General features: G+C 39.1%; 1 pseudogene; it reads right to left on the minus strand.

Moving 5' to 3' along the window:
• Positions 1-447: 447 nt before the first annotated feature.
• LOC122110976 lies at positions 448-11,789 on the minus strand (annotated as a pseudogene).
• Positions 11,790-19,102: the final 7,313 nt, after the last annotated feature.

Here is a 19,102-nt window from a genome sequence, read left to right on the forward strand (position 1 = left end):
GATTGCTGCATCATAGGGGAACTCTATGTGGAGTCTTTGAGGAACTTCCATAGTGCTTTCCAAAGTGGTTGAACAAGTTTACATTCCCACCAACAATGTAGCAGGGTTCTGCTTGTTTACAGTTTTGAAAAAAATTAAATTGTATTACAAATTAAAAATGAAGTTCTTAAAAACCTCATGACCAGATATGAAACAATTTAAAAACCTTTAAAGGTGTATTGAGAAAAACCAGGCTTTAAAAAAAAGTTTGCCATTATAAAAAAGAGACATCTTTAGATAAAAATAATAAATATCCCATGCTGCATAAATAATGCAGATAGTTCTAGTTATCTGGACAATGGGGGGGGGGGGGGGGCCGGGGGAAAGCAAGTACTTAAGATCTTCAGCTCCAATCTTTTGTTCATTTCTTATTGCTGGAAGTTCATATCATTTCTTCCTGTTGGATGACTAAACTGGATGATGGTAAAGATGGTAAGCCGGCATTTCCTCAGCCCACCCTGGTGGATCGGCTGCTTTTGTCTCTTTGCCATCTTGTGGTTTAGGGTTCTCTGGGCAGCTGCGACTGTAATTGAAAGCGCAGTACGGACATTGACGTGGCTGCTGACTTGGGTCTCATCTCCTTGATTTTCCTTACCCTCTTCATTACCATTCTGTCTAGGCTGTCTCTGGCGAGGATTACCTCTGCGGAATCGTGGTCTATAACCCCGACACGTACTCTGTCTCACTGGTCTACCTTGTTCTCTTGCACCCTGGTTGTCATCACCCTCCATCATTTCTCCCTGCCCAGAAGGTTTGGAATACAGTGGTCGATGCCCATAGGGGGGAACCTTTGTCTGCGGTATGGCCGGCGCTGTTGGACCTGGCCTTCGGGAGCACTCTCCGATCCCTCATTCTTTTCCCCACTCTCACTGTTCTGGTAATTCTGCTGGTAATTGCGTGGAGGACCCTATTACGTGGATAGCGTCTATAATGGTTACTGTCTGCTGCATATGTACTGCCTTGAACTGGAACTCCACCAGGACCTGTAATATTTGCTGCCTCCGCACCCTTTTCTCCTTCAACAACATCAAACTCCACAGTCTCCATCTCCTACACTGCCAAGATACCTCCTGGAGTTATTCTTCTTTATGGCAGTCTGGTGTACAAATACATCTCCCTTGGGTGTCATTCCTGTTGATGAAACCGTTCCTTACACTGAACCATTTTACTATTCGCAAAACCTTCCTTGTGATGACTTTGTCCCCACCGACAGGCACCGCAGATGTGAGGCTGCCCTAGCCGTCGCTTCCTGGCCAGGTTTGCTGTCGCCAGCACTGAGGGCAGGGGCGGCAGAGGGGAGGAAGGGGGCGCCAGGAGGCTGCTCGTGGTTGATCAGTGAGACTGTAGAAAAAAATCAACAATGCAAAAAAATGAATTCAGTTTATTCTTATTATTGGCCTCAATATGCATTTATATCAGACAGGCTCAGTGACCCTGGACACAGTTTCAAGGCTTCTGCTGACACCATGGCCCCCAGCCTGGCTTTTCCAAACACTTGCTTTGTGCAACTCTATCCTGGTGACCACCTTCTGCCTGGGCAGCTAGATGCAACCTGTAGGACTCACCCACCCATTGACCCTATACTACACATGGACTGTTCAGAAATGCTGGAGAGGCCACTTGTCAGTCACTGTATGGTTCCTCTAACTCTTCTCTTTTTGCTTTAAAATTACCCATAACAACTCCAAGAGACATTTTCTAACTAACACATGGGAACCTCAATAAAGATATTATTCCAAGGTCTCTCTCTTTTTCTCTCTCTGACTGTGTTCCCAGGCCTTGGTATGTATATGTCTGCCAGTTATATGTCAAATCATCTGTTAAGACAGAAGGGGTCCTAAGAAAAAAATAGATGCATCTCAACTTATACTATCTAGAAAATCATGATAGACCTACCATCAGTGGACAATATTGTTAGTCCAAAACACATTGAATACCCTTAACCTACTAACCATCTTGACTCAGCAACCTAGTGCCTTGCATGATCTCATGGCTGACTATGACTGGGAGCTGTGACTTGCTACTTCTGTCCAGTAGGACAGAACTCCTCTACTTAGCCTGGGGAAAACATCAGAACTCAAAATTTGAAGGATAGTTTGTGCTGCTTTCACACCATTGTAAAATTGAAAAGGGGAGCTGTTACCGGAACTGCAAGGCTCAAGGGAGGCATTCTGAAGGAAGCAGGTCTGTACCTGGTTTTTGGAGTCTGAAACAGAGAGTTTATGGAGACATGGAGACACATGAAAGTTAAATTAGCCAAGCAAGAAGTTTAATAGAGAAAATTGAGAAAGCAATAATGCACAATTAAGAGAAATGGTGGGCTTGAACCAGGCAGCTCAGGAACACTTGGGGTGCTGAAGGTGTCCAGTTTAATAAGGCTAAGGGAATGTGGAAGGAGTTCGTAGCATTGATAGGGAAATGGTCTTAGAGAAATGAGGGCTTATGAGTCAATCAGTTTTTAAAAGGGATCTGTGCATGTACAAGGCTGTCATTCCATATTTTTCAGTATATGTATGAGAGCACTATATATGTATGAAGCCTTACATAGAGGCTTTTCTGAAGAGACAAGGCTAAAGATACATGTTTCCACTTCACATGAGTCATTATTGGGTTATAACTTGTCTTTCTACATCCTAGAAAGACGTTCTAATCACAACTTCAGACTAACTACAAGGAGGAGGAGGATGGCACTGTGCAAAGGAGACAGCACTTATGGGTTCTCCCCAGAGTGTGACAGAGATAAGAGTGGTTTAGGATTTCCTTCCCTGGGTTGTTGTATCCTCAATTTTAGGGATCATGTTTCAACCTAAAGAAATAAGTAGGACACAACAAAGATAAACACCAAGAAAAGATGCTTGATACACAACACAAAGTAAAGCCAAGGAAGGAAAGGTCGTATGTATCAGTATGTATCAAGAACAAGTACAGGCACACCTGAGCAGAGGCACATTGACTGCTCCAATGTAGAGGTTTTTATAGTAAAAAGTGGGCTAGGGCGTGGCATCAAGAAACTTGCCAATGAATGCTGCCATTTGTTCTGCATACTTGGTACATTTAATTATTCTCAATAATGCAGTATGTTTTTTACTATCACTTGGATCCAGAGATATAAAGTCTTGCTAGCTTACTAAATTTGGGTCACTATGAAGTAGAAGTATATTTCTTGAGCAACTCTTTAAAAAAAGGATGAGTTTCACCTGGTCCTTTAAATCTGGGTATTCTTACTTGAGAGGATTTTTTTTTTCTTCACAAATCCTTCTATAACCCACGAATCCACTTTACCAAATGTTCTCCTGGCCTAGGAAGAGGGGAGCAAGGAGGGAGAGGGAGAAAAAGAGAGAGAATGAGAGAGAATAGGTCTGCATGCTTTTAACCAAGCTATTCACTAATACATTGCTCATCTGAATTCCTGATACTTGTTTTACTATTTTAAGTTGTTTAGTTGCAAAATCATTTTTGTGCAGCAATAATAACATGCAGAATTCTTTATCCAAGGTGGAATTTATAAATACCTTTTGAGCAGAAGTTAATTTCGATGGAGCCCAATTTACCAATCTTCTTTTTTTTGATGAGTTATGCTTTTAGTGTTATAGTTAAGAAATCATTATTTAATATACAGTGCTTTTCCCCCTATTTTATTCTTCTGCAATTTTATATTACATGGAGGTCTATATTACATTTTGAGGAATTTTTCTGTTTGTTTAAAATATAAATTAGAGTTCTTTCCCCCTTCCCACAAATAACCAATTATTCCACAATAATACTATTTTTTCAATTAATTAGCTTACTACTTTGTCAGAAAGCCATGGAAATATTTATAGAGTTATCTCTAGACCTTCCATTCAGTTTCATTGAACTTCTTACCTCTTAAGTTTTATTTTTAATTATTATTCCTTGAAATTAGGGAGTGTAAATTCTCCACCTTGTTCTTTTACAGTGTTGCTCTGGTTATTTGGTATCTGTTTTTCCCCATGAATTTTACTATTAACTTGACTATTTCTACCAAAAAAAGGGGCTTACTTACATTTATTTTGACTGCATTTGGCTAGAATTTGGAATCAGATCAAGGCTGTCCTCAAAACCATACAGAGGAAACACATCTCACGTCAATAATATTTACAATATTCAGTGTTCATATCTTATGTAGTTTTGTATTTTCCAACATATTTTACACACACACACACATATACACATACAGTTTTTCAATTTCTGAATAGTATATAAGAATACCACTGAGGGAGGAGACCGGAGGAAGATGGCGGGGGAGAAGCTGGAGGCTGAACAAGCTCTCATATAGAAAGCAGTTTTAGTGTTCCAATGAAAAATCCTAGGCTAGAGAGTCACACCAAGTGAACCATCATAGCACAGAGAGTTTGGCCAGAGAGGAAAAATCCAGGCATCTTGCTTAAGGAGAGAAACACAAGAAAAATGGCAAGTCCAGGTACCTCAACTCCCACTCATGATACTCAGGTGACAGAGAAGTCAATGAATGATCCAGAGGAGAGTTCCCAAAATGCTCTACAAACACTACTGGTAAACATGCTGAATGAAAAAATTGAAAGCCTACCAAGGACTCTGTGTCAGTGTGATAGGCAGCAAGATAAGGCTAATCAAAGATTAATACAGGAACTTCATGAGCATGATGAGGTTAATCAAAGGATAATACAGAGATTTCGTGAACGTGAGGAAGCTAATCAAAGATTAATACAGAAATTGTGTGAGCAGGCTGAGAATAGACAAATATAAATACAGGAAATTTGTGAGCATGAGGAAGCTAATCAAAGATTAATACAGGAATTGCGTGAGAGGGATGAGACTAGACAAAGATTAATGGACACATTCATGGAATCCAGAAACAGACAGCAGAAGGAGTCCAGGGAGGCCACAAAGGGAATGCTGAATGAAGCCCATCAGAAGGAAAGGGAGTCCAATGAAACCATAACCAATCAACTAAGGGATTTGAGAATGAACATTGAAAGCCAAATTAAGGAAGTAAAGAAGTCCCTACAAGATCTAAAACAAAGCTCCAATAAAGAATTTAAACCATCAAAGCCAATCAATTAGATGGAAAGGATATAAAAAGCAAACTAGAAAATTAGATAGATAGATAGATAGATAGATAGATAGATAGATAGATAGATAGATAGATAGATAGATAGATAGATAATGGAATTCTATGCCTCCATCAGAAAGAATGTCATTGTCCCATTTGTTAGGAAATGGAAAGATTAGAAAAAATTATATTAAGTGAAGTAAGCCTCAAAGAAACATAGGCCCCATAGTTTCCCTTACCTGCAATCACTAGTATATGGCTAGGACAAGCAGAAGAGGTCAAAGGCTATGTACATATGACTATATAACCTGATGCCAAGTGAAATGAACCCCAAGAGAGGGACACAGAGTTTTTATCTTTCTTGCTGTTCTTCTTAATGTACTTATAATGTACTATGTGATTTTTTTTTTGTTGTTTCTTTTGTACGTTCTTTCCCCATGGTACAACCCCTGTTGTCACTTTATTTGATTCTGGTGCCCTGGATCTTGTATATACGTTTTTCTAATTTGGGGAGGGGAAGGGAATTAACAAATTGCTGAAATAAGGATACAGGATGACCCATTGTAACAATGAGATGTACAAGACCGTATGTTGAAAACGAACTTTACAATTTTGCGGAGCGGGGGGGGAGGGGAAGCGGGGTGGTGAGGATGGGAGGAGTTGGAGAGGTGGGAAGGAAAGGGATGGTAGGGGAAATATTAAGGATGGTGTAACAATGCTCAATAGGAAATGGACTCATTACCTTGCTTATGTAACTGTAATCCCTCTGTATCTTTACAATTAAAAAATATTAAAAAAAAAGATTTGACCAGCTATTTCCATTCTATTTTGCTCATTCATACATATGCACATGTGCACACCTACACACATGTGTGCACACACACATCCACACACATTGAAGAGTTTTTACAGTAATGAATTGAACCTGAACACCATATCTAACAGTGCTTCATAGCACTTAACAATGTTTAAATTGTCTAACAACCTCCCTTCCCCTGCTCCTGTGTCCTAGAGATATTTAAGTTCTTCTGTCTCCTAGGAATCAATTACAAAATGAAAATCGATATTGCCAGTAAAATCAATTTAGCAAAATTTTGCCAAATTTTTAATTGCAAAATCCTGAATAATAGAATGGCTTTATCACAATCCTGATTATATCTTAATTTCAAATGCACCTGCTTTTCCATATTAATGTCTTTCCTTTAGTAAATCTACAAATACCAGATATTGTAAGCAGTTCTATACATAGAAGAAATGTTTCTCCAACATACCAATAATCAGCAAATACCAGAATCCATTTCTCCTTCACTTTTCTAAGATATCGATACCACCCTACATGTTCTTGCTCCCATACCCATGTCATGTCTGTAGCTTAGACACAGTTTAATCATCAGAGAGTCCACTCCTGTCATCTCTCCCCTGCTCCCACACACAGATTTTATCACATTGGTTCACCACATTGACAGCAAGATGCAGGGAGACCCTGAGGCTGATGTTGTAAGACACATATCAGAGTGCTATAGATTGAAAAGTGTTTGAGTGTGTGCCTCAAGTCATAAAAATGCAAAAAATCAAAATGTGGAACATGCAGAAGAAACAGTACTTAGATTAAATGTTTGTGCAATTGTACACAATTGCACAATTATATACAATTGTATACAATTTAAGATACTATTTAAAAAAAATAAAACAAATGTAGGGAAAGGAAATAAAACAAAAAGAGAAAGAAAAGAAATGAAACAAAAAACTAGATGTACTTTCTTGACCAGTGTAGCAACATTTCTTGGTTGCCTTCCTACACATGTGTGCAATAATTGGTATACGATATTCAGAGTCAAATGGTTAACACAATTTTAATTTTATTGTTTTTAAAGGACAAAGGGAAGAAAAAGTAAGGTTTGTTCATTTTTTCCAGTAAAAATGTGAGATTCTGCCTCCACTGATATATTTCTTTCTACAATTTTCTTTTATTAATTATTTTTAAAAAATTCAGAGAAGTACAATACAAAAAAAAGAGAAAATTACTGAAACCAGTACCTAGCTCTTTTTTTTTGTATCTAGCTCTTAACATAGACTGATCTATTGCAGGTGAGAGGAAGAAAAGACAAAAATTATCATTGTGAAAGATAAGAAAAAAATCACTATGGATCCTAAAAACATTAAAGTATAACTCATGCAAATAACTATTTGTTGATAAGTCAAACGTTTTGAGAAATTACATAAGATCACGGAAAGATGCAAATTTCTAAAACAAAACATTTTTATTTAAAGGGAAAGTTTATTTTTATAATAAATTTACTTTATTGTTATTATAGAGGTGATGCACAGAACAGTTACAATCACATAGGTCACGTACTGAGTACATTTACTTTCATACAGTGCCTTCTGTTTCCTCATTCTCTCCCAGTCCCTCCTACCATCTCCACCCCCATGAGTTGTCCATCAGTGTCACTTCCATCAGAGTCCAGTGAGCTCTATTGCTATACTTTTTCACCCTTTTTCCTTGAGTTATGTATCCTCCCACTACCTACCTGAAGATACACATGTGATTACACAATAAATAAAGGAAAGTTTGCTAAGGAAATTAATTCAATAATTAGGAAAATCCTCAGGCCTTGGGATATAGCTCAGTTGTAGAGCTCTGAGTTCAGTCTTACCACTAGCAGAACAATACTTGAAAATCTTCTAACCAAGGGAAAAAAATTACCCCAAATATCTTCATTAGTGAATTCAATTAAATAAGTAGGAAAAAATAATAAAGTTATTTAGTTCCCTATAAGCTCTTTCAGAAAGTTGATGATGAGAAAATTTTTGTGATTCACTTTACAAAAGGAACACTACCCTGGTACAAGTGCATGGATGACTTCCAGATATCTATTAGACATAAAAATGTCCCCAAGTACTGTTATAATTCCACTTACTGTTTTAAACTTAGAAGTAATATAATTTTAGTTTAGTCTATTGGCAGAAAAGAAAATTAAATCATAAAAATTTGTACCTCAATAGCCAATTCTGTCATTATTTTCACCAAGTAACGAAGGCTATGACTCTTCATAAACTGTAGCTGAAATGTGTGATATCACTAAGAATGGAAGCATAACTTTTGCTTAGCTGACTGCCTTACATGATTTCTTCCATTTCTACCTACTGGAGCAACTTGATGTGCCCTAAGGATGATCACCTTTTCTTGTGGCCCAGCCAGTTTTCATTAGGGATGTCATTTAATTCTAAGCTATCAGAAAGCTTCAGTTCATAGAAACCTTAAAGTCACATGTTACAATCACCACTAGGCTTGCTGTTTCACAATGGGGGCTGTTTACATACTAAGTTTGCACTGGAGAAGAGTGTGACACACTAGCCTCAGGACACATTTCCTGGCTTCCCCAGCCAAGCAACACTGTTACCTTGGGGATACATTATATTCTTGGGGTTTGGGACTTCTTCAAGTGAAATATTCTAAATGTGGAAAATACAAAATCCTATTGTACTGCTATTTTTTAAATATATTGTGAGGCTCTAAGTTGCTTCTACTTTTTATGAGAATAACCTTCTACAGAACTCAGAATGACAGCACTCGTCTGTGAATGTTTAGAAGTAAACCAAGTAAAATTTCTCCCATTAATTCTTTTTCAAATTTCTCTGATAACTACAGCTAGTCAAAATTAACTATAATCAGTAAGATAGAGTAAATCTATGGAAGAAAATGTGCATTGTTAATATTTCTTTGAGAAACATTTTTCAACATGGATGCATTTCTCAGCCACACACTATGATTCATCATATTTACTCCAAGAAAAGATGACTAAGACAGGTAGACTCTCCCAATAGGTCTTGGCAGAAGCCTGAACAGTTTCTAGAACAGTTCTATATTGAATTTGTACGGGGCTGGGAAGGTGGTTCAGTGGTAGAGCGCTTGCCTTGCATGCCTGAAGCCCTGGGTTCGATTCCTCAGCACCACATAAGCAAAAAGAAAAAAGCCGGAAGTAGCGCTGTGTCTCAAGTGGTAGAGCGCTAGCCTTGAGCTGAAGAGCTGAGGGACAGCGCCCAGGCCCAGAGTTCAGGCCCCACGACCGGACCCAAAAAAAAAAAAATTTGTACATCCCAGATGAAGCCAAAACCAAATCTCCGTGAAAATACCAACAAAAACCAGTGACAGACAGAGGGTCTACATATATTGGAAATATAGTCTTCTCTCACCAAGCATCCCTGAAGCATCAGAATGGAAACTTGAATCACAATCCAGATGCTTTACTTAAATTTAGTACAAAATAAAGGTGTGAAGGCTTAAGATGCTGAATGAATTAAAAAAGAGAGTGATTCTTTAGTCAGCTTGTGTTGTGGGTTTCCCTCAGAAAGGCCACAGATGGAGAAAAGGAAGTAATTCAATAATAATAAGCCTCTCTAGTACATGGTTAAATCCTTGTGTATAATATGTTATTTTTGTATGCAATCTCTTGGTCTTACTGGCATAACTTCTCAGGCATTAGCTTCATGAAACATTTACTTGTTCAACATTTAGCATCATAAACAGGAAGGTGGGGGATTTGCAGAGTGTTTTCCTTAGACTTTATTCTTTTCATGAGTACTTGATTAGTAGTTTTAGCGACTACCAGAAAAACTTGAAAAATGATGGGATTTTATTGTTTGCATTTGGTCCTTAAGTTTTTTTGTTTTTTGTTTTTTTTTTGGTCCGGTCGTGGGGCCTGAACTCTGGGCCTGGGCACTGTCCCTCAGCTCTTCAGCTCAAGGCTAGCACTCTAACACTTGAGCCACAGCGCCACTTCTGGCTTTTTCTGCTTATGTGGTGCTGAGGAATCAAACCCAGGGTCTCAGGCATGCAAGGCAAGCGCTCTACCACTGAGCCACCTTCCCAGCCCTGGTCCTTAAGTTTTGATCACATAAAACAAGAAAATTGGAAGCGGGCAATTGATCTGGCACCCATAATATTTAGAAAGAAAAAATTGACTGATGAGAGAACAAAGCACATGCTATTTTTTCCTGGAAATACAAAGAATCATAGAAACATGAGAAACATCAGATGCTGACCTCAAATAAATACAGAAAAGCCAGAAAAGTTGGAAGTAGCAAGAGAATTTATGCATATGATATTCATTTCTAGACTGACACCTGGCCAAATCCCCAACAGGGATTAGAAATTAAATTTCCAATTAAGTATAGGATTTTTTAAAAAAGAAAGTACACCTTTTTCAAGTAAAACATGATTCAGAGTACCTCCATTCATGATCTCTTGAGAAGCTTTCCTCTAATCCCAACTTTAAAAACAAATCACAGAGAAAGGATAATGTTTCAAACCATACAGAAATGTTCACCCTCCAGAAAAATTATTTCAGGCTTTCTTTTCCACAAAACAATTAAAAAGCAAAGTCATGTTTCTCTTTCAAAGAATTGATACGATTTGGTAACAAGGTTTTCTGACCCAAGGCATTCTATCTATTCTATCTCTTTTCTTGTAGGCTCTAGATATTGTCATAGACTGTCATGTAGACAATTGAGAACAAGCTTAATTGTCAAATTCAGTCATGGGTACAGAACCTGAGTACAGTAGTCTGACTGGGAGTCTGATAGGAAACATGTTATCATCAGCTGTTACCCAGAGATCAGAACAACATCTATCTCGCAGATCATTTCTCATTCTATAGGTCAACCAATGAAAGACTTGAATTATGGCTACCACTTCTGGTCCCAGCTTCTGCTGCCACACTGGGCCAAATCTTGAAGTTAAGAGAGTATCCTTTATCTAATTCCATCTGCCCTTTCTTTCTCATTCTGATTTAGTAATCTCAGTTTGCTATAACAAAATACCATAAATGAGGCAGTTTAAACAACAACTTCTTGTCTCAACCGAGATCAGTCCTCAAGCATGGCCAGGTCATTGTTAGGGCTCCCTTTCTGTCTTGCAGCAGACATTTCTTCCTGATCATGTTGTGTGATTCCATCCTTTTGTATTCAAGGGGAAATAAAGAGTAAACTGTCTCCTGTTTCTGCTTGCAAAGGCACTAATTCCATCATGGGGCGCCACTCTCATAGCCACATTCATTCTAACTGTTAATCCTTCTAGTCGCCTCTCAAAGGTCTGACCTCCAGATACTATCGCATAAAGCAGGAACAGCTTAAAGATATGAATATTTAGGGACACACATTTTGTCCACAGCACCTCACTATGAGCTCAAACTCTAAAGCTGGAAGTACATGGCAGCAAATCTCAAGAAGGAAGTTAACTATGCTCCAGAATAACATGATAGAGTCTAATAATCCTCACTCCAGCCACAAAGGAACTAGCTGAGTGAGGAACTGTAGCTCAGCCAATGAAAGGCAGAATGTGGTCCCCTTTCCAGAGTAACAATGGTAACTCTGGTTTCATGGCTCTTGGCTAGGGACAAAACAAACATTTCATAGGTTAAAATCTTATACACTAAATGTTCTTACCCTCAACTCCACCAGTATTTCATTCTTTTTCATCTAAGTGTCATAAAATTGTGCCATGAACTTGAGAAGGGCTTAAAGTCAAGATAGGTGGGATTCCTCTCTGTTTTTGTTTTCTTTTTTTTCCTTTTCTTTTTCTTTTTTTTCTTTTTTTTGCTCTGAGGAATATCCCCAGTTGATGGCCTTTTTGCAAACTAGTCTGCTGCAGACACAGTGCATCAATACCATTGCTGGCCTCTGCATCCACCTCCATGCTTCTACATTTTGGTGAGTGATCTACTCTCTAAGGATTCTCTGTCGCTCAGTCTCTCTCCAGACAGGATACCATGCCAGAGAACCTGCTAGGCCTTTAACTGAAAGGATGGTCAACTCTGGAGCCAAGGATGCTTGACTCTGGTTGCTTGGCCACTCCTCCCTAGAGGTCTCGGTGGTAAGTCGGGACACTCATTCCATCCGATAAGCCCTCCTTCACTCCCTAAATTTTTCTCTCCTATGCCTTTAATGGAGTGCTGTGTGTCACTCCCGTGACTTGAAACCCCTCTGAAATGCTTCCTGCAATCCCTAGAAAGCCAGAGTGCCAATTTTTTATGCCGTTCTCAGATTTTTGACACTGTAATGGTAAATGGTCAGAAGTCTGTTTACTTTCAGGCTCTCTTTGTTCTCTCTCTGTTAATCTTGTCCAACTTTCTATATCTCTCTCTTTCTCTTTTCTACAACATTTTGGCTTGTGCCCTGAAGAGTGTGACACAGGCTGGGTCCCAGGGACCCCCCTCTAGGTTCCCTCCTAAAGGCTAGCCAATCTAGGTTTGAAAATTATTAAGAGTTTCTATTTGTTCAGGCTTTCTTTGCATTTTTTTCAGAAATTTGCCATCCTGAGTTCACCATCTTGACCACATGATGGGTTAAGGGTTGAGTTTCATCTGACCCTTTACCTTCCACCAAGCTTACTACTCCTCCACTTACTTATTCTAATGTGCCTTGCTAACAAGTTGCTGCCTCTTCACAGGCCCTAGAAACTGAGTCCCTACCATCTGATATGCTTTGTTGGCAAAAATGTCTAAATGTTGTTAAAATTTTTAGGTTTTGAGCTTTGCCCTTTTGTATGATGTTGTGTATTCTAGTACTGACTATGTGGTTCTAAAATATTGGGTATATCTGTGCTAAAATTCTTATCATGGCTAACGAGTTTTGTCATTGCAGAATATTTGTTGGCCAATGTAAGCTCTACTTATTCTATTTTATCTCTTTGTTGCTTATTTGTTGTTTTAATTGGAAATACTAAAGGGTTTTTTTTTGCAAAGACTGCAGTTTAAAGCTAGCCTGGGAAGAAAAGTGTCTGAGACTCCATCTCCTAACAAACCAGCAAAGAGCCAGGCTGGAAGCATGGCTTAAGACTTTTATCTCTAATTTACCAGCAAACATTGGACATGGTACTATAACTCAAAGTAGTAGAGTGCTAGCCTTGGGCAGACAGTGCCCAGGCCTTGAGTTCAAACCTCCATAATACCAACGGGGACGAGCTATCCCAGCAACGAGCACCTAGACTCAGCCAGTCTGGGGAACAAGGGACCATGGAGAGAAGTAAGAGGAGATGATGTCACATTAGCCACTTTGTGTCTGCCCTTTCAAAATTAACCAGAGCCAGGAGGTCAATAGAAGTAAGAAGCCTGCCTATCTACTGTCCAATCTGTCTACCTTTTAATACCTTTTAACTGGACAGGAATTTACACTCTTGCCTTTGTTACCTGTTGTTCTCCCCTACCTATCCAGATGTCAGAAGTAGCTAGGGACATTTCTGTCAACTCCAGGACAGCCTGGAATGCAGGATATAAGAACTAGCCATTCTAGCCAAGTCATCCAATTTTTAATTTTCAGCTCTAAGCCCTTCCTCTTGCCATTTTTTTTGCTCTCTAGTATATTTTTCCAGCCCCTTAATGCCTCATGAAACTTTCTCCAGACTTCATCTAAGGACTCACGCCTACCAAGGGACAGCTGCGGCTCACTGCTTTCTCTGGGAGGAGACCACATTCCAGACTTTTACACCTAATGTCAACGCCCTGTGTCATCAGGAAGTAGCCAGAGAGTTTGCACCCTGTTTCATGATTATTAAAAGACTGGAATGTAAGGTCTGCTCCTAGATGTGAGCAGACTCCATCCTCCTAGCAACCAAGTCTCCGCCCAGTTCCTGCATTGCCTAGACAACTGGCACACCTGGAAGAGGTCACATCTGCATCCACTGAGGTCACATTTGGATTCAATGTGGCCACACCTTTCCCCACCCCTAGATAAGACCTAGCCCTGGGCCAGGCCCGCTCTTTCCCAGCTGCTTGGAGTGCCAACCTGGCCTGGTGCCAGCCAGAGCGATGAATATACCTGTCCCTTACCTGAATACCACGTGAGTCGTGTTGTTCTTACTCAGCAGCCACCTCTCAACTATAATGAATAAATGACCTTGTTTTATAACATCTAGGCTATTATAGTTCTTGACATCCAGAGGTTTCATAATGTTCATAAGAATTCCACACCATATGTTATACATTTCTCTGCAATTTGGCATTGTGGATGTACATCTGGACCTAATCTGAAAACTTTATGCAATTATTCTACAGTAAAATAAATTCTATGAAAAACTGAAGAATGCTAAACCACAACCTAACCCTAAAGCATATTTTTTTTACTCCTAAATAGTTGACACTTATCCTCAGAGATCAGCAACCACCATACCTCGTTTCTCTCCATACTCTGAATAAAGGAATGAGTAAGGATCCTAACACTTTCCTATGGTCTGTGTAATGGAAAAGCAGTAACAAAGTAATTGGACATAAATATAAATGGACATTGCCCATGACTATGACCTAGCACAGAATAGAGTATCCTAGGGAGAAAGCCAGCAAAAGAACAGCAATAGAAAAATAGTATGTTGGAAGGACTTAGAGCAGGATGCAAGATGAACTCTGGAGCTAGCTGGCTCAGTCATTGCACTTTTAAACTTATTTGCAAATTTTATTTTACAATATTTATGGAGAAATTTCCCCAAACATATTGCTTAGTTTGTTCTCTAATCATTTAAACAAACATTTTTAAGAAAATAAAGGCAATATGTAACTTAAGTAATAAACAGTGGATTAATGTTCTTAGTTTTCCATGAAAAGTATGCCTAAACTTTAAAATATGCCATATTTTGCTTGAGATAAAAATACTATCAACAAATTTCTTCCTTGTTTGTAAACTGGTTATACTGATGGTAGTTGTAGATGTGTGTGTGTGTGTGTGTGTGTGTGTGTGTGTGTGTGTGTGTGATCTCTAGATTGTAGAAGATTATGAAAAGTATAGGAAAATAATTTACAATAATTTATAAATGGTATTCATAATACTGTAGTACTCAGAGAAAATAGTTACAATGTGAGATAAGTTGGAGAGAAATGTCTGCTGTTGTTTGAGGGAAACCACATGGGACCTTCTGTGCTTAGCTTTCAATACTTTGACCTTTAGTATTTTTCAAGGGCTTCAGGGAGGAAACACTGTTGTGGCATATTTACAAGTGAGCTTACAGATAATTGGCTGATGGGTAAGAATACATTTACACCAAAGGGAGCTCCCAACTTAAGAATGGGTTCTGTCTTAGTAAGTTGCAATCAAGCTATCTCCCACAGATAACTGCATGGGAAGTAGATTGCTTGGCCCATGCACAGAACTCATTTTATCCAAACTACAGCTGAAAGGGTCATGACTCATGCAGTGACAAGTCTGTGGACTTGGCTATGAGGAGCCAGCTAGAAAATACTGTACCGCCTGGCGGCTCATAAATCAAGGATTTATGAGCTGTGGCCTCCCTGCCCACACTGCCTCTGTAGGACACCCATATTCTTTAGTTGAAGAAAATATTATTCTTTATCCTCTCAAGTTCCCTCAGGACAAGATGGTCAAGAAAACATTGTCAAAATAAGACCAGTGTCTTCCTATTATTGGAAATATGGAACGTTTTTATTTTGATTTATAATGTTTTAATTACATGGCTTAAAAATAAAATATAGTTTAGTTAATGAGCCAATTATATCTATAGAACCAATCAGTTTTTCTACACTATGGCAGGCAATTCAGAGATCTTTGTACAAACAAAACATTACAGAGGTGAGAAGTGAATGTAAGAACCCCCATCTACTCAGGCTAGAAACTTTTTAAAGGCAAACATTTACCATTGAATTAGCTGGAAATTGGCCCCAGACCTCTCTTGTAAGGCTGCCTGTGCTGTGGTTTGGTGATTACTATTGCCTGTATTATCAATTTGTATTTACTATAGTCCACTCTTAAGTGGAAATGCAGTTTACTGCATAAACCACAAAAGCCCCTTGTTCTTCTCAGTACAGTATTAATAATGCATCCTGATGGCTGCTTGTGAAAGCAAGTGCATTTACAAACTATGCGTTAACCATTGAGGCCTCAAGGCCTCTGGGGAGCCTGGTGCCCTGCTGCCATGGAGGCGAGAGAGAACATCCTTGGCCTCCACCCAGGACCTGTTTCCATCCAATAAAGGACCCCCAACAGTTGCCAGTCCTACACCTGCTCACAGAGACACAGGCTCTGGGTCTAATGAGTTTACCTCCTTCAAGAAAGGAGCACTTTTTAATAATTACTTTCAGAATGTGATGGATTATACTGAAACCATAGAGAGCCAAGGTCAGAAAGTAAAACACTTAGGTATTTAGTGAAAATTAAAATATTTATGGCAAAGAAGCTTTCTCCATAAGCATCTACTTAACTATTTCAATATAACCTCTTTCCATTCTTATTTCCCACAGTGATTCATTTGAAATTGTCACTGGACAGAGGTGAGGTTTAGTGAAGCTCCCCTTTAAATATAGAAACTCTTCACTTAGGGTCCTTGACTTTGATCCCAGAATAAGAATTTCTGGACAAGTCACAATGGTAAGAAAACTTGGCAGAGCTTTATTAAGTAAACAAGCAAGGAAACAGACAAACAAAAAAAGAAGACAAACAGAAGGGCAGAGGCACACTCTAGCAGAGTGTGGGTGCTCTCTTAGGGACACAAAGACACAGACAAAGGAGACACCCAGAAAGACACACAGCATCTTAAGCTGTTGGGTATTAAGAGAGTAAAGGCAGGTAGTCTGGCTTTAAGTTATGCAAAGTGAGGTGCATTATGTTTGCTTTAACTACCCCTGGTGTTATTCTCTGAGTTTCCAGATAAGAATGCATCCTGCCATAAAACAGATCCTTATCCTTGAAACAAGGAGAGACCCTGCCCTGTTATCTGCATTTTGGGGCATCCTGTCAGGCAGTTGTAAATTCTTGGGTGAGAAATGCATCCCTTAGGAAAGAATTCATTCAGTTGCCTCTCTTTGAAGCAAAGGTAGAATTTTTAAGTTTTTAGATGCCATATTTCTGAGTTGCCTACCCCAGGCCTCAGTTTCTATAAGTTATCCTGCTTTGTTTCCCCCCAAATGGCTTTTGTTCCCTTAATATTAAGGGAAGTACATGAAGGAATATTTCTTGTATTTGCTGTTAGCTGACCATACTCATTTTTCCTAGTCTATTTGGCTTCAAAATAACACCCTTTAGTTTAGGCACAAACTAGCTGACTTTAGAGAAAGGAAATCTCCAGAGAACCCACACAATGCTCTGTGAATTCAGGACCCATAAAACCACCACCATCTCTTGCTGCACCTGATGGCTTCCTGTATCTCTGCCTCTCATCTGTCTTTCCTTCCAGACCTGTGGCCATTTGTACACTATTATTGTCTTGTATCTTGGACACTGTTGGAGCCATTCTCTTCCTTTCTCTCCTTTCTTTCTTTCTTCCTTCCTCTCTTCCCTCCTTCCTTCTTCCTTTCCATGCTCATTTCTTCCCTCTTTCCTTTTTTCCTTCCTTTCTTCCCTTTCTTCCTCCCCCTCTCCCTTCTTTTTTTACTTTCTTTTCTCATTCTTTTTCCTGTTAGAAAAAGGGTTTTGGAGGCAGTCAAGTCTTGATTGGTGCACGTCTCATGAAAAAGCTGTGTGCTCTGCAGTGTCTTTATCCTGACTTTTGACAAACTCATCAGTAGACCTGGTAAAAACAGTTGCAGAAATTGTGTGACGGTCAGATGAAAGTTTATATATGAGAGTGGCAAGCACCACCCAGAATAGAAGCACATTCCTAACTTCTGTGTTCCTGTCATATTCCTCTGTTTCTCATTACCTTAGGTCTAACTATATAACCATGTGATCTTACAAGTTTAACATCTGTTCTAATTAACATTTAATGAACGCATGTATAATGAATACATATTACCTTATGTTGCTTCAATATCCGTTGTAGGTTTGACTAAGTTGTTTCATATCCAGACACCCCAATCACCTCTGTCCTAATTATAATTTCTCCCCATGAGGTGATTTGTGCTCTAAACCTGAATTAGTTTCTCATTGCAATGACCCCAAACCCAACATACCCCACAGCCTGGAATGTAGCTAATCAGCTAAATACTTTAACACCTGTGGGAATAACAATGATCGTAGTTGCTGATGTAAAGTCTGCTCCTGTATCAACATCTATTCCAACTGTGACAAAACTTAATAGCCAGCACCAGAATCTTAGGAACACATTCTACCTTGATGAAGTTTCTCTAAACTGGCAAATTATCAACTTCTTTGGGCAACTGCCCTCAGTCCTTTCTTCTCTCACCCTTGGTTCCCTGCTACCTCCTGGCTTCTTGTCAGCCCTTGAAATCCCTCTCTGCATGGGCTCTGTGAGTAAAATAAGCCTCCTGTTATCTTTATATGATCTTATATCTATTTTGTTTCATCTTTCTTCCCAGAATCACTTGACAGACACACCTCACCCTCCTCCTAGCCAGGGCTCCTCTAGAAAGGCAGGTACTTTAGCTTCTGCTTATATTTCAGAGGCAGACTTTAAAGATGCCATCTAGGGGTGGGGCTTGTTTTATCTGCCCATTAAAGATTTAAAAGGCAAGAAAGTGTTTAAAGCATGCAAAGCAAGTTTATTTGAAAGTGAAAAGAAATCCATGAAAAGGAAGTAACTAGACACTCTATAGAGAGAGGTCCAAAGTGGAATCCAATGCAGTCCTCTCAGAGAGCTGTTTTTATAGTACAGGGTTTCTCCCATATCTCCTCCCTTGGGCTTTGCAATGATTGCTTGATGATTGTGCATGCTAGACTCTTTTCACTGGCTGACCAGACACCTAGAGCATTATGGGAAAATGAAGCATTTGAGCAGGAACCTGCGGTACTATGAAAACAAGAAAAGTCATGTTGGGCTGAGTATTGTATTCCACATGCCATGTATGCCTTTTTTTATTCCTACCTACCTAACAGTTCCCATTTATTTCTCTCATTAAAAAAAGATAAAAGCACAAAAATCATCTTTAATAATTTTCTGTGTCATATGAGAATTTCTCTTTCCTCCATGAACCCAGATATCCATGTGGGAGAAGAACAATACAGGAAAAGATGCACAATAATAATAGCCCCCATTTCATATTTTTACCATTCAATCACAGGCTTCCTACCCTCATCAATGCCTAAACTAACTTTGTTTAATTTTACATGTTA

This window comes from Dipodomys spectabilis, unplaced genomic scaffold, assembly GCF_019054845.1.
Source record: "Dipodomys spectabilis isolate Male_0828 unplaced genomic scaffold, ASM1905484v1 ptg000083l, whole genome shotgun sequence".
NCBI classification, from domain to species: domain Eukaryota; kingdom Metazoa; phylum Chordata; class Mammalia; order Rodentia; family Heteromyidae; genus Dipodomys; species Dipodomys spectabilis.